A 12,929-nucleotide genomic window follows, 5' to 3' on the forward strand; every position below is an offset into this window, starting at 1 on the left:
GGGGCACATTATCTCTTAAAGTTAAATAATATTCGCTGTTTTTTGATTGTGTGTTAGAAAAATAATTTTAAGAAATAGCCATCAGTTGGTAAGAACAGTTCTTGTTCAAATAACCAGAAAGACATTACAACCATTCACCGCTAGATGGAGACTTTAATGCATTTTTAAAAAAAAGTGAACTACACAGTGAATTGTTTTAGTTTGGGGCCATTCTTTAGATATAGCTGTGTTCTTGGAGATGATTACGTGCTTGTCAGATTTGTTATTCACAAGGTACTATTTTTGTTGTTGTGGTTTTTGCATTTTGTGGTGTTACACCCACAAACCTCATATCAGGAAGTTGTGTAGGAGATAAACAGAATGTAGTATAAAGTTGTGAAATTGGAGGAAAATTATGAATCTTTTTTAATTTTTAAGCTTTTTTCAAAGAAGTCCAAAATGTTTCTTTCAGAATGACTGATATGCACATCCAGAGACTGAAAAGTGAGGCCCATTCTTCTTTGGATGGTGATCAAAAGTTTGATCAAAAGCTTGTGGGTCTTGTTCCAAATTCTTGATTTAAATCTGGACCGGAACAGAAGCATTTAACACAGATTTTATTTTTCACAAATAACATTTTTTTTCCTGAATTAAGTGAAAAAATATGTCAGTGGAACTAGTGGTTTTTGTATACATATATATCGAAGAATTACTGACTTAGAACAAGCTGATTTATATAGCTGAAAACTTGCTTTGAAGTTATTTTGTCTTCATTTAAGTATACTGAGATATTTGCACTAGAAACTAGAGAGAAATTCTTGGTAAGATTTTGTGTTTTTACAGCGTGGAAAGCCAAACTACATGTGTGTTTTCTCATTCCTCCCCTTGGAAGGACAATTTTATCAACAAAAGGTACGTTGTGAGGATCCACTGCTCCTTATGGGGCCTAAAGCCTGGGCCCCATAAGAAGAAGTGCTGTTTTGGGTTAGGTGTTTAGTTTAGGATAAAGGTGTGAATTGAGTTTAGGTAGGTTTAGGATCAGGCGTGTACTGGTAATGGTTAGGTGGAGGGTTAGACTATAGAATCACATAAAGACAGTTAGAAAGTTGGCTTTCTATCACCTGAAGAAGATTTCCAGGATCTAGAGAAACTCATCCATGTATTTATCTTCAGTCGCATTGATTACTGCGATATTACAGTATATCTACAGGTCTGCCTAAACAAATCAATCAGACAGCTGCAGTGATCCATAAACTTGATTGATTAATTGATATAAATGAATGAAAAAAATGATTGGAAGTAAATCAAAGTCCTTGTGAAGATAGAAACACACACACACACTCACTCACACAGAGCTGAATTGCTTCAAGTTAAAGTTTAATACATGCAATAAGAGACTAAATGTGTTTTGCTTATGGACCTGCACCATAAAAAAGACTCTTTGTCTAATCTAGATGACGTCTACGTTCTCGACTTGATGCGCGCGAGGCCCCGCTAATCTTGTTCTCCATCGGCCCCTGGTGTGCGCATAATGAAAACGGGCTTATCGTGATGTTGGCCTCGGGGTGACGTCGACTTTCCCCTTCGCTACAGAGGACAAGGTGAAAGCAGGTGAAACCACGTGACCCGGGGTGGGGGAGGCAGGAGGGGGGAATCTCCCAGCAGCCAGAGGTGCCATCAGTGGCCGGAGTGCGAACAATAACCGAGAGAGAGTAAAAAGGAAGAGTTCAATTGGAAAGCGATTAAAATGAATAGAAGCTCGGACCAGATAAGGCCACATCCCATTTCCTCATCTATTTAACATTCATTGAATTGAATAATCCGGCCTTATTATCGTAAATAGTCTGCATATTTACCCTGAATATGCTAATTTATGTTTGCTGCGAGCGCTCGGCGACTTTAATAATTTTTTCATCAATATATGCATATCTCTGGCTTCCTACTACAGCTATCTCTAGAGAGGAAATGGAGAGAGAGAGAGAAAGAAAGAGAGGGAGAGAAACCTGGAGACACAGTCATATGGTCCTCTTTGAGTCTGTAACTCCCCCCCCCTCCCCCCTTTTATTATTATTTTTAATTTTTTTCTATGTTTTGCACTTTGCCCAGGGCCAACCCAGTTACATTTCAATCAAAAGATTCATTGTAAAGTCATTATCCCAAACTAGGCTCTGATAATTGGCTGTCGTTTTGCATAGTGGCGGCGGGCTGCCTCCGGGCCAAATGACTGTGGCCTTATCTTTCACTTTTAAGGAAAAATAATAGACAATTTATCATTAATCTTTTCCGGGAAATAATAACAAGTTAAATGTCATTCCCCGTGTCATGCCTTACAAATCAAATTGTGTTGCTCTGGGGCCGAGCCGATCGCTGGCTGACCTATCCTCTTCATTGTGAAGGTAACAGAGAGCACAGAGAAACTATTACCATAAGTCTTCTGCGCTGCATAAATATACATGTAATGCTGGATATAAGGATGTTTTCTCTTTGTGAGCCTGTTGGGGCTTTAGCTCCTAGTGACTGAGTAGTTCCCCTTTCCCCTTAGAACTGCTTGTCTCCATCTTCTCCAGTTACAGTTTTCAATTAGGTTATTGTTCCTCAAAACTGTCCCTAATGCTAAGCAACGCATTTGAACTACATTTTGGGCCTGTAGAGAACTTTGATTGCTTTATTTGCATCAATATTCTATGTTTCCCCGATGAAAGTACATTTGGTCTCCAGGTGATCATGTCTGTCTTTGACTCTCATAATCATTTCTACAGTCTGGTATGCTACTTTAGGCTTAAATATAACAGATCGATACTAGGTGGTGTATAGTGGTGAAATAGATGATGTCTAAGCCAGTGTCTCTCAAACTTTGGCGCAACTGCCGCTGGTGACAGTTGGTTTGCCTTGAGGTAAAATGTTTTGGCATTAATTATGTTGGAGATAAATAAGACTAACTGTGAACTCAAGACTGAAAACACACCAGTTTAGAAACAGTTGGTCAATATTCTAATTGTTTTGAGTTGACCAATAAAAATTGTACCAGTAATGTACCAGTTGGTCATTGGATGTCTCTGGATATTGATGATTTTGATGATGTACGACAAAATGTAATGTCTGCTACTGGTTTCTCAGTTGATGACTGTTTGGTGTTTTTTAAATTGCTTTTTATTGTTGTATTTTTACAATGTAAAGCACTTTGAACTGCCTTGTTGCTGAAATGCGCTATACAAATCAACTTGCCTTGACTTAACTGGTACAACTAGTGGGCGAGACCATCTGAATTGTCGAAATGCAATTTTTGTTTGCTTTGTTTTTTACTGCAGTTCTCTTATCAATGAGGCAGCCATTTTGGATTTGGAGGTTGGGATTGGTGGGAAATGTCCGATTTTGCTCCTTGGGGTTAACAAGTAGAAATTTCGGTTTGTAAAAAACTGAAAACATATTGAAATCTCAAACCTCCAGCTTTCTATCAAGTGCCAACGGGTAGGATTGAAACATTCCAGATTCTGATGTGCCACTAATTAAAAATAGGAATATTTAAAGACTGTACCTCAAATATAGGAAAATATGAACCGAAGAATAATAAAAGAATCTAAAAAAGCAATTTGTATTTTTTATCTAAAACGTAGTTAAGATAAAAATAGATTCTCGAATCAGATTTAAGTACAATAAACACATTTTTTAAACCAAATGGTTTTCCAGTTACCTGCAGCTGGGTTGGATTTATTGAGTTTCTTACTTTTGTCCTAGCAAAAGTTGTAATTCTTATTTTTAATAAAAAGCTGTGAGGCTCAGTGAGTGAGTGACCCTGATTGTGCTGCGGTTCCTCATCAGCAAACACTGTCAGATAAACGGCAGAGTGGCCGCTCTCATTCCCATTCGTTCATTGGATTAGGCCGCAGAGCCGAGAGGAGGCGAAATGACTCGCTCGGCATTCAAAGGCAACTGTGGCCCAATGAGAGCCTGTTTGAACAGGGATCAATTATCAATCAGTCTATAGACGGGAAGGAGGGATTACCGAAGCCATTCGAGTCGTATCGACAAATAAACCTCCGAGATCCTGTCAATGAATGCAAACGGACAGCCGCCTTTGGCTTTGACACTGGCCACTGCTGAAATTCAGATTAGAGTCCATCTTAGAGGCAGATTGAAGCTGTTTATGTCTGTTCAGGTTATTTCGGAGATAATCCCCCTGACAGTACTCCTCACATGGAACTGAGGCTACATTTTTCCTGTGACTTTACATATTTTCTGTTAATGATTTAAGTTTTTTAAAAAAAAAGTAATATCATTGACTTTACTTCAAATTCAATTTAATTCATAAATTCAATTATAAAATTCAAAAATCATCGAAGTATATTCAAAGAGTCACAGGCTGCGTTTCCATCAACCACAGAATTGTGCAAATTTAAATTATGAAAATAAATTTGCTTAACAAAAACACAGCAATTTTGAAAACATTTGTATGTTTTGATTAAATATTTTTGCACTCGGGTGAGATGATTTTTCAGCCATACTGACTGTGGAAACCCACAAGTCACACATTATCAACAACCAGACGTTACTACTGGCAAAAACCACGACAAAGACAACAGGAAGTAGTAGGACGATGGTTTGTTTTTGATTTTTCAGACAATGTGCATCTCACAGCATCACACGGTTCATAAAATGTCATGTGTCATTCAAACGTGTTGAATCCATAACTCTTCTGTAAAATCACCAACTACATTTTCCCCAAAGCTTGTTGCTCCAACGCCTTAGTAAGTCTCCTCTGACGGCTGATGCGTGCTAGCACCATGTCTGAAATATTAATATACAAGTGTTTACAACCGTCGCTGCCATAATTTGTAGCTACATATCACATGAACAAACTTATTAATGTGTGATTCTAACTTAATTTCTTATTTAATCGAAAAACCACAATTGCAAAATTGCATTTTTCAACAATAGTTGAATATCACCAATATCATAGATACAGTAGATAGATAGATAATTATACAGACATAAATTGTTGCATTAGCTCTGGTCAGAACAAAATTCCCTTGCCAATGCGTAAAACCCTTTGTGTATGAGGAAGCTAAACCAGCACCTTACCTGAACACACAGCCTCCAAGATGAAATATGATGGAGGTAGCACCATGCTGTAGGGAGGCATTTCTTCATCAGGGGCAGGAAGGCTGGTTGGACTTAATGGGAAGCTGGATGATATACCAAGTACTGGGAAAACTTGAGACTGCAACGAGAACCTTCAACCAGAAATACAGTGGAATGGTTTAGATCAGGGGTGTCCAAAGTGTTGAGAAAAAATTTAGAAACTGTTGGCTGGCTGGTTCACAGGATCAGAAACCATACAAAGAAAAAAAGAAAAAAAAAGAAGAGATCAGTTTTCAGATTTTATAGACAAAAGGCTTTTTGTTACCCAGAATGGGTAACAAAGATATTATTTATGCCATTGCCATTAAACTAGCGTGTCCTCCTCAGCAACAGTATCTTTTTGCAACTTGTGCTTCATATTGTCTTTGCATTGACTAATTGACTGTCTTATCACACACCGTCAGTCTGGACATAGTAGTAGTTCATATAATGTGTGCCTTGGTGAAGAATTCGGTAATGTGGAATCAGACACTTCTCTCACCAGCAATCATGTGACCAAATGTTTTCTGATGCTAGCTTTGCAAAGTTCAAGAACAAGTTCCTATCCTTCAAATGACGGATTAGACATGTTATCTTTGTTCTTTTGTGCATCAATAGTGGCAGTCAGTGTGTCAGTTTGGAGGGCAGGTTGAAGGTTATGGAGAGCCTCAAAGAGCAAACAGTCCTGATGTAATCCTGACCTTCCCTTTCTCCTGGTTCAGGCAGCAGTTGACCGTGATCAGTTAAGACACACAGCAGCTTCCGGGACACGTCTGGGGACCCCGAAGACACAGATGGACAGAGGACATGTCTGTGCAGGAGATGAGATGCATTTGTGCAGAATGGACAGAATAACTACAGGTTTACTAAGAATGGCTACACTGACATTTGATACAAGCAGACCCAGGTTGAAAATGACAGTTTTAGAGTCATTGCCAGCCTGGTTAAAGCCAGTCCCTTGTTCCGACGGAGTCTGGACCGTCAGCGGTTGAAAAGCGATTACTTTGTGGAGGCCTGGACTCTGTTGAAGTTTAAGACTTCACCCAATTGCTAGCGTTTGCCCGTGACATACGTAATACGCCAGTTCAACGTGATGAAGCTTACCAGAAATTGCCTCCGTTGTAAACAACCATCCTCTGTTCCATTCTCCTGTTAGCTGATTGGCTCGGTTGAAATTGTACCGTAGAAATCCATTACAATGGGAGAAATCCCAGACGCAGAACCGAAGAGACATTTAAATTGAGCGGAATTGCGTAGGAAGGCAATGGCCAGACTAGGTCAATGCAAAAAAAAAAATCTCATTAAAAAAATCCAACTAATTTTGTTTTTCATTTACATTACCATTCATTTACAGGGTTTGGGGAAAATATTTACACCTGTGAACCTTTCAGATGTTTCCCCTTTCAGATGTTTCCACATTTCTTTAAACTTCATTGTGTTCAGCAAATACTTTTAATGTCAACAAGCATTGTACCACTTTTATCCAATTGTAAGTTTCTATTCTGTTGTAACATAATATCAATGAGTCACTTTTAAATTAAACTTTGTAAAGATTACCCAAACACAGACAGACAAATCGTGTGTGGGGAACTTTTACTCATCTCATACTGAGACCTGAGATCAGGGTGTGTGTGTGGTTAGGGGGAAGAGGGAGGGGGGCCCGGGGGGTCATGCCACTTTTCTGCCCTCCTGACCTCCAGGGGGTCAACAAGAGCAGCTTTACAAATCCCGACCTTATAAAAACACTGGTGGAAGATCCTCATGGGAGTTAAGTGTGCCCAGGCAACTCCAAACAGCAAATCACAGGGGGGCTTCTATGATTTCTGCGTTCCCCTGGGACATAAAACACAGAAACAGAGCAGCCTGTTCCCATTTCAGGTTTTTTTCTTTTCCGTCCCACTTTTTTAGTTGAGTGAAGGGAAAAAGCTGCTCTGCCTACTTCGTCTCATTATGTCAGTCTTGTTTAGGTGTGTTGGGAATCACAAACTGAGGTGACAATGAACTTCTTGGTTGTAAATTTGTAAAAAGAACAAAGATTAAAAGAATCATTTGGGCCGTTTTCTCAAATTAAAAATGAACAATACAATGAGCAACTTTGTCACTTGTTAAAAAAGCATACAGTATAAATTAAATGCTTGAAAAGACAGAAAGAGACATACTAGGGGTGTCGTGATACAACTTTTTCCCTTCCGATATGATACCAGTATTACACCTTTGAGTATTGGCCGATACTGATATTGACCCAATATGATATCACTAATAAAATATTACTTATTTTATAGCGTGGAATGTTAGAAAAGGCTGAATCCAGTGATATTAGTCAAACAGAGAACGATAGCCAACAATAATAGGTATAGGAACAACTGACCCATTTATTAATCAATGGGTCTGCAATATACATACAGCATGCAATTTTACAACACATTCAGCCAAACTGGTTACCGTGGAAACTAAATGCTGGCTGGTGAGACACGTTGCTGACCAACATGTACTATTCATTTCTCCTCCACCACTTTTCTTTTTTTCGAATTGGGGATTGTGGAAGTCATTAGCCACATGCTAATGACATCCTTTTAGAAGGACAAAATGTTCAGATTAGTGATTCGTTAACAGTTATTGCTTTTGTTTTAATGGCTTGCTGTTGCTGTATCTGAACATATCTTCAAAAATACACTTTTACCTGGTATATTTGGATTACACAGGATGGCTGTCTGGCATCGACTCAGGGACAAAAGCTCCCGTATGTGTCTTTTTTTGCCTCAGCACTTCATTGGGGTGGAGGAGCCCCCACTGGGATCGGATTAGCCTCTTCATGGGAGGGCGTGACGGATGGAGAGGAAATATCAGAGGAGGACAAACACAAGGACAAATCATCAGGCTGACTCTTAATATTCACTACAGACATACAGGCAGCAGGAGGGGGGCTTCCTACAACCTGCAGTGTCATCACTTGTTTTCCTCTAATTTTCAACTTTGGTTTTCCAAGAAGTAACAGACAAAAAGTAAAGAAAATAAATAATAATAATAATAAATAATAATAATAATAATAGTAAGAAACATTAAGAGGGAAAACTCTACTAAGCCAACTGCTAACATGAAACATTAGAAATTAGATTTTTTTTTTTGTTATTAAGTACATTTACAAACATGGTAAAAGCAGCCATCTGTACTAAATTGATCATTTACATTTATAGGAAAAAAAACTGATGACTCGTGCATAAAAATATATAAATTTAAATCTGAAAAATAGTCAATGACAAAATAAATGTATTTTTTACTTAATATATTTAGCTTCAAAATAAACGACCTAATAAATCAATTTTACCAAAAGTTTTTTTTCCTTCCCCTAAATAATCTTTTGGCAAAATTTAACTTTGGCTATTACCTTAGGAAGGTGACGATATTGAAAGGAAAAAATTTAAAATACATATTTTTAAAAAACGTCTGATTTGGTTTAGACTTAATTTCGCTACCAACAGATGGCGCCAGAGTACAAACCTACTTGCATTGGGATCACATGAACACCGCTTGAAAATTTATTTCTACAAAGAAGTGCCTCGTTTGTGTCCTTCGTTTTTAGCACAAAAACCCATCGATCCTTGCTGGCTTTATCTATCTGTTGAACGGCACTTCAACCACAAATAAGAGAGCAGCGTTGGTGTTTCTGTCTGCAACCTTTGACCTCTCCTTACTGAGTGACTGACAGCTGCCGAGGTCAGCCGGCGGCTCTTTCCCACACGGCCCTCAGCCGCAGTTTAGCAGATAATTAAAATATAAATCGGACAAAGACCACTAAGCCTCCCGGTTGAGCGCTACAAAGGCCGAGCTGGTAAACCAACACCTTCGTATGGACGACGCAAAGAAAAACACCGAGCTCTATGCCAGCTGTTCAACATGGCCGACTGGTGCGTTCACGGTCCACACTCAACAAAGGCAGCGGGAGCTACTCTGCGTTCAGGTGAAGTGGGAAATTCGAAGTTTGCCATTTTACCCGTTTTATGTCCGTCTACAAATATTCTCCAACTATAAGCGAGCGGGTGTGCTAATGTTAACCCGTGGAGTTTCAGTTTTAAACTTTTTACTGTGTTTTCCATTGAGGTCCAATACAAATGACATAACATACAGTGGCATTCAGAAGTGTACTGTTATTTTTCCTGGATTCAATTTTACAAACAAATATTGGAACCTGATAAGAATAGCGGTTGAACCAAGTCATGAAATATTAGTAGAAGTGTATGCCTATATTTGAGTCTATGTGTATAGTTTTGAACTAGTGTAAATTAAATAACATTCTGAAACAAATTCAACTTAATTCGCCCTGAAAAAAAACCAAAAACAATAGTTCAAAGACTGAAAGCCCACAGTTACTTTCATGCTGATGATTTATGTAAGAAGCTCCCATTTTCCTGCTACATTTATTCAAAGTTGACTTATGGAAATAATAATGGCTCTCCACACATGATGGAAAAGAAACTGTCCAAGATTCACACCATTGTAATAGAATTTGGTTTGTATTATTATGTTATTTTAAATATGTATTTATATTTTAGCATGTTAGCTTGTTGCTCTTGAGGGCCCCCTTGTGTTGAGGAGGCACTACGCAGCCGTTTAACTCGCACGTGCTTAGCACTAGATTCTTGTTTTCATTTTTGATCAGTCTTCGAGCATTTTTTTCTCAGCAGAATCCACATTTATTGATGTTTGGTTACCATGGAGACTAAATGGAGGTCGGCGAGAGACATTGCTTACCAAGGAACCCCGTTTAGCTTAGGCTAGTTCGTCTGGGCCTTCTGTGATGTGTGGTCACAGCTGTTCTGGTGTCCATCAGTCTGGGCCGGTCCCGGTGTCACTCACCACGGGCGCACGCGGCATTTCATTACGTTCATCAGTGGGGAAGAAATGAGCCCTGCTTAGGTTTCTAATTACTCACTTTAAACTCTAAGTAGGCCATTTGCACTCTTGTGCTTGAACTGGATCCACCTCGGGCCTTGTCTCTGTGTTTCTCTTGTGTGTGTGTGTGTGTGTGTGGCAGCTGGTGGTCTTTACGTTGTTTATATGCGCGCGCCTGCGTGCGATCTCAGCATCTCGCGCCCGGATTAGCCGTAGTTAAGTAACAGCTGTTGGTGTCGGGATCTGATGTGAATGCGCGAGCCTCATCGGCGCGTGATTGGCAGCTCCGCTTCTGGAATAGTTGAAGCGTCTCGGTTTGATGAAGCCCAGAGATCAGGCCTGGTCTCCTTCCGGTCCCTCTCTGTAGAACCTCTCTGATGCCTTCACGACCGCTGGAGATAAAATCTTAACTAGATCAGATTACTTTCTGAAAAAGAACCGCTAAATGTTTCCAGCCTTCGTTTAAGGTTTTGGATTTTGGTGATTATGAGGATCCAAACAGCCACAAGATCTCCAAACTATCTTGGGATGGTATATATATAAAAAATCTTGGTCATTTTAATAAATTAGAATATCCATCCTAAGGAGTTTTGCTTGTCAGATTGAGAGTACCTTTTGAAGATAAAAACCTTTAAGCCTCTTTCAGTAATAAAAGTTTTTTGTATTAAATATTTTATTTAATATTCTAATTTTAAATGTGGTGTTTTTATCAGCTGTTAGCAGAAAAGCATAATGAGAAATGAAGGTCTTTAAAAAACACCAGTCTTTTTTTCTTTTTTTTTAAATTAAAGTATCTGATTTTTAGTCATGTCCCAGTGGGAGGTCAATCATATAATATATATAGTTATGTTTTTGTTTTCTTATTGGACTACGGATGGAAATGAGCATTTTTGCTAAATCTGGTGCCCTGACGGAAGCATTGGACGTTCATTAAGATGGACTTCCCCATTTAAATAAAATCAATCAATAAAACAACAACAATACACCAACAATTAATATTTAGCTTTTCAAAGTTTTCAAATAACTTTTATATGGTACATTTGAGAATAGAAATATTCAAATCTATACAGAAATGTTCACGACTCCAAATTAATTGACAACAATCCATAATTATAGTCGAGTCTTAGTTTTTTAGTTTCTGTGAAGAATTTCGCAGCTTTGATTCTGTTTAACATGCTTATTTGCATCGTGATTGAATTTTAATGTCTAATAATGCCTAGCAGTGTGTGGTCACGCATGTATTAGTTTCAAGGAATTAAAAAGGCGCAAAAAAAATAATAATAACGATTTCAGTGCAATTGTCTGAAAGTTTTCCCTTCTTGCCATCACTCTGCGTGGAAACCATCGGTCATTCTGTAAACAATTATTTCCATTTTAATTTGCTGGGTAAATCCACCAGTGCTTCAGAGAACCACTGTGTTCCTTTGATGAAGTTCTTTCGTGGAAAACGCGTTCTCTATTTTCAGAAGTGTTCTAATTATTATTTTTTTAGTGATGTACAAAATTAAGCAAGGTTGCGTTTTCATGTAAAAATATGTTGGTATTGAATTTATTTATTTAACTAAAAAAAAGCCATATTGCATAGCATAAAGAATTTAAAAAATACGAACCTGCAAATAAATATGAGTACAAATAATTAACTAATTAAATTTTGCCTGCAGCAAAACGCGCTTGTTTAAACTTGCATGAATTCCTGACCTGCGGTCAGCCGGTTTGTTGCCCCGCAGGGTTTGTTTTTAAATTTCGCCCAAAAGAGGGCGCTATAGGCTGCAACTCCAAACCGGTAGATCCCCGCTCATCATTTGTGCAAAGTATTCGATCTAATAGTTTTACTTGGCGTCATTTATAGATTACACTACTGACTTAAAGCGCTGCAAGTCACGGGTATGCATCAGTAACTTTGGTTTAATATCAAGCAAACAATATGAAGGTTTTTCTGAGTGTGGATTAGGAGAAAAACAATGTAAAAACAAACAACAAAAAACGTCGTAAAACCCAAAAGACAAAGTGAGTTTTTTTCAACTTTCCCATCGAGCCTCTTTGTCCCGATTCCTCATGCAAAGCAGCAGATTTTCGCCGTTTTGATTTGCATAAATAGCAGAAGTGATGCAGCTGAGGTCACAGATGAGTCAAAGCTTTTGCATCGTAGCCTATGATCTGCAGATATAGCATTAGCTCACGTTCAGATGACACTTGCGCAATATTTGAACTCTTTCATTTCGAATATGAAACATTTTTGACATTTAGGGCTCTTTGAGGAAAGTCTAACTAAAGTTCTACTTCCTGATTTCAGCGGCTTGCAGGATGAAACGTTCAGACTCATTCTATCCTGATCTGCTTTGCTGCTCTGCCAGAATCCCATCTTTTCATCTTGGCAATGCTGTGTTTTTTTCCCCCTCAATTGCATCTTCCAAAAAGTAATTATCTGCACTTTTTCCTAACTTTTAATCCATAATTATGTTCAGTCAACTAGGGGAGGGGGGTGTTAAGGTTATTTCTGTTCCTCAATTTAAACAGGCATTTCCAACAAACCCCAAACTTATTTATTCCCAAATCTAATTGCTGCCATGACTATTAATTTCAGTCCCATGCCTGGTATCTAAAATGATTTGACCACAGTGGACAAATTGTTTTTTTTCCCTTCTTTCTCTGCAGCAGTAATAAGTTAAATGTCTAACAGTGAAAAGGTCATTTATTATCTTCCCCTGTGTTCTGCAGTCACTTTTCTAGTTATTTTCAGCACTTTACATGTGATTTCTGGAGCCAAACTTTGGGATTCCACTTTTTTGATAGAGTTTGAATCCAAAACTATTTTTTGCCATTTAGAAAGTATCATGAAAGAATAAAGGTTTTTCAGCTTCTTGTTACGTCAGATGTCACTGGGATGGCTTCCATGGACCGTCAGCCTCTGTTTTTGAGACTGACTTTGTTTATCCAGATTT

This window comes from Xiphophorus couchianus, chromosome 19 (assembly GCF_001444195.1).
Source record: "Xiphophorus couchianus chromosome 19, X_couchianus-1.0, whole genome shotgun sequence".
Classification (NCBI taxonomy): Eukaryota; Metazoa; Chordata; class Actinopteri; order Cyprinodontiformes; family Poeciliidae; genus Xiphophorus; species Xiphophorus couchianus.